Genomic DNA, 4239 nt, shown 5'->3' with positions numbered 1-4239 from the left:
GTTCTTTGACAACCTCATTTTCTCTGAAGAGACATCTTGTCAAAAATGAATAATAGATAAATACAAATACTTAGTTACAAGCAGAGTTAAGATTAAATTTTGGCCACAGAGGGTCTGGATGAGAATAAGGATAGCAAAGGATATTATAGTGTATGTAATTTGTCTCTAATGACTCAACTCTCAACTTTACTTCACCTCAAATTTTAGCAAACTTTCTGCTAAGTTTGGATGATTAGATGTACAACATTGTGTCCTGTGTAAGCCAGGGCCAGGACAGCTGTATTAAAGCCTTACATAAACCCAGAGAGGTCATAAGAAATACAATTTGGAAAAATTTAGATGAGATACAGGAGGAATTTTCTTGTAAAACAATAGAGCAGACCCTTGAATGTTGATATACTCCTGCTTTCTACCTCCAGATCCCTTTCAAAACTATAAAAAGGTCACAGGCCTGGGTATCTGGGTTCCTAGGAATAGGGGCTTCTTTAATCCACACGGCTCCTGAGACCACTGAAAAGATGGACGAGGCCTTGAGTGGGAAAGGTGCTTGAATCCACTCAGGTCTATGACTTGTGTTGTATGTGTCCTTTGTACAGGCTAAACGCTGATCTGGCTGAAAATCAACATAAAGCTTCCTTAACATTGTTTGAGGTCTCATTTCTCCTGACTTTAAACTTGAGCATTCTTTTGTGACGTGCCAAGCTCAGGATCCCAGTCAGCCTGTCCACACTGCGGTCCCCACACTGATTCCCTCCTATTCCATCTTTTATATCCCCCCTTCTCACTCTCAAACTGTGTGTATAAAAAAGAATCACCCATAGAACTATGATATTAGCCAAGAAAGTCACAAAATATTGCAATGAGCAAACACTTTGGGGGTGGCACTAACCTTCTACCATCATCAATATCACCCTATATTTAAGCATCTCCATATTTCTAGCTTAAAACTTAGGAAATATCTTTCTTATTTCTTTTTTTCGTATGCCAGAGGAGGACATGACTTAGGGCCCCACTGTCAAGACAAGTACAGCGCAATAGTCCAGGCTCATCAGCAGGTGAAATCAGTATGGATGACTGTCTTTTAATCTGCACATGTACTGTGTTGCAGCTCCCAGTTATGAAGTATTATATAATATTTTGAAGGACACCTATCAACTTGAGTGTTTCTTACAAGCATTTTGAAAGATCTTTTTTCTTGGCATATGACTTATAAATTTGTCCTGGTATTTTTCCTTTGATTAGGTCTACTGAAATATAACTCAGCCATTTAAATAGTTCCACACGATAGGGCCACATTGTCTACATTAAATCTATACAATACACTAAAGAAGAGTTTCTCAACCCAACATCTAGAGTTGGCTCTTCTCATCCCCTTTTAACAACTATATTAAAGAATGGTTTTAGAAAAACTATTACTAAATGTTCCAATAATTTGGAAATGTATGTCCTCAAAAAGCTATAGGTCCATATTTGTAATACAGTGTTGCAACAGATTATCAGATTAAACATGTCATAGCAGTAATAAACACAATAAATAGTCTTTCCTATTCTGAAAGGTCTCCTGCAGAGGTAATGTGTTGCTATTTGAATTGCGTGCTGCTTTGCTAATCAAATAACGAAAAACATCGGGGATAAGAAAAGCTGCTATTAAAGTGATGTGTATTTGCAAAATGTAATCACAAAAATTTTCAGATGCTTATAATGAAAAGAAAAATTGTTGTTGCCATCATCTACACGCAGCATTAACAGACACTATTCACTTATACATACAAAAATCTTCTAACAGCTTTTTTTTTTTTTTGGCTACCAAGTTTACTGTATTTTTCACAAAATAGGGCTTCTGATCTTTGTAATGTTAACAAACATTCTTGATTTACTACTTTTCAAAATAATGACACAAATTTAGCTTTCTCTTTGGAATGGAAAACTTGTTTGGAGGTTACTTCATTCTTTTTCTCTTTTTTTAAAAGTGCCTCTCGTAGTGCCAGCTGCTTTTCTCGGAAGGAATGCTTATTTTTGACCAGACATTATGGCTCTACCGCATCATCATCAAGTTCTTCTGTTTTTTCTTCTCTTTATTTGTGGAACTGGAAAATGGATTCATTTTGGTTTTCTTCCTCACAAATTCTTTTCGGTCTGTCTTTCCAGCCGTTGCAGTTGCTAGTCTCATCTCCTCGTCAGACTTTGGCGTTTTATGAAGGCGTTCCATGTCTCAAAGAGAAAGTAACTCGCCCCTGGGCTCCTCATCACTGTGTATTTCAATGTATTTCCTCTTTTGGGCTTCCCCGGGGGCAGCGTTGAGTTCTTTCCTCATCTGGGCCATGCAGATTTTCTGGAAGTCTTCCTGAGTTAAAACTAAGCTAGTGCTGATGGCTGCAGCTTTGGCTTTCCACTCCTCCATGGGCATGCTGTTCCGCTTCCTGGAGATTTCTTGCTGTTCTTCGTCAGAAGAGTGATGCACATCAACCCACTCACCATCAGCACCTGCCTCCTCACTGAGACTGGTACTTTCCCACCCCTCTTCATCACTTTCAGCATTCTCTTCCTCTTTTTCAACTTCCAAAATTTCTGATCCTGGAATGTAATCTTTAGCATCTAATTCTCTATATTCTTGCACTCTTGCTTCTATGGAGGCCTCTGTAGGTTTACCACGGAATTTCTTCTGCAACATCTGAGGATTCAGTGTTGGGAAGAGCTAAATCAAAGTTCTAGCAGACATCACCACATTCTTATCTTTGTGGGTTTTATACTGAGCCAGGTCTTGGAGAAGTTCTTCAGTCATGGCTAGAGGACATCAAGCTGTTATCTCTTTTATAGCATTGATTCCTACTATCATGATTTCCCCAGAGTTCTTGTCGGTAACAGAATTGTTGGCCACGGTCATGAGCAATGACTGAATGATCTCTGGGGGTACTAAGTGATGAGATGCTTGTGCAGCAAAAAGAAGGAGCTGTGTTACTTCTCTTTGGTGGGGCTGCAGAAATCTTTGCACAAACGGATAGAAGTTGAAGGGAAAAAAGCTCATGAATTCCCACCAATCTGGATATGAGGTTCACGAGCATCATCTTCACTTCAAAGCTCTCCTTACAGCTCTCCAGCTGCTTTAGTAGTTTTTCTGCAAAATCTTGGGGATCGTGAATCAAGCGAATAGCTGAAAAATTAAACGCCTCTGTATTTTTCTTCTTCTTTTGTTTCTTGAGCACTTTCATAGCCTTTCCCAACCTCTTCTTGTGTTTGGAGCTTTTCTTCCCTGTGGCATACTGCACTAGCAGGTCTCTTGCTGTCGGTCCGTCATCCTCAGATTCTAAATCACTGTTCTGTTTCTCTTATTCATCTTTCTGGGGAAGAATGTCAAAGCAGCAACTAATATCTTGGTGACCTTAGAGAAACATGCAGTTGTGATCACACTGACAGTTTTGGCATCGTTCCAGATGTTTCTTCTGTAGAGTTCGATCATCACATCCAAAGATATCTTGGCTGCAGCTGCATTGCTGTCTCTTAACGTGGTGTACATGATATTCTGCAATACTATATTCACTTTAGTGTTCTTGTGTTTTGCATTTATATTCTTGGTATCAGTCACAATATGAGTGTATAAAGTCTTTCGCAGAAGCTTATCATGGCAACGCAGAAGTTCAAAGAAGAGTTCTAGCAAACTTGATGGATTGATGAGATTCTTATTTCTCAGCAAGATCAAAGCTTTGCAAAATGTCATTCGAAGATCTGGATCCAAGAAAGTATGATTGTAGGAGAGAAGATCTTTCAGCTCTTGAGGAAAGTTACTTAAACGTTCTGGATAGCACTGACCAATCTATGCCATAAACATCACCAGCTCTGCCAGTTCTTTGCTAGGTTTATTTGGTTGTAATTTGAAAATCTCCACATTGGATTTGTAATGATTATACTGCTGTAGAAACTCCTCCACATAGCCCAGTGGGTCCCGTTTGATCAGCTTCTGTAACTGCTGCAAGTTGCTGGGCAGCTCGTTATGGTTTCTGTTAGACATGTTGGCTGCTAACTAGGTCTGCGCCAGCAGCTTTCAGAAATCGCATAGCACAGGCAACCGCCAACGGTCTCAGCTGAGGCTGGGAATCGTGCTTCCGGGTATGACCAGAAACAGCACATGGGACTCTCCGCAGGCAGCGCCATCTTGGTTCTTAAAATGAGCCTTTATAACAACTTCTATGTCCTTGTATATGGTAGTCTTGCCAAAAAGAATTAAGAGGTATCATGTAGATC

The 4239-nt window shown here is 39.7% G+C and overlaps 1 pseudogene; it reads right to left on the bottom strand.

Moving 5' to 3' along the window:
* Window positions 1-1883: 1883 nt before the first annotated feature.
* LOC101404618 (protein SDA1 homolog pseudogene) lies at window positions 1884-4006 on the bottom strand (annotated as a pseudogene).
* Window positions 4007-4239: the final 233 nt, after the last annotated feature.

The sequence above is a fragment of the Ceratotherium simum genome, chromosome 18 (genome assembly GCF_057802395.1).
Source record: "Ceratotherium simum simum isolate JZ-2026a chromosome 18, ASM5780239v1, whole genome shotgun sequence".
NCBI classification, from domain to species: Eukaryota; Metazoa; Chordata; class Mammalia; order Perissodactyla; family Rhinocerotidae; genus Ceratotherium; species Ceratotherium simum.
The sequence above is the reverse complement of the archived record's forward strand: the minus strand, read 5'-3'. Positions and strand labels throughout refer to the sequence as shown.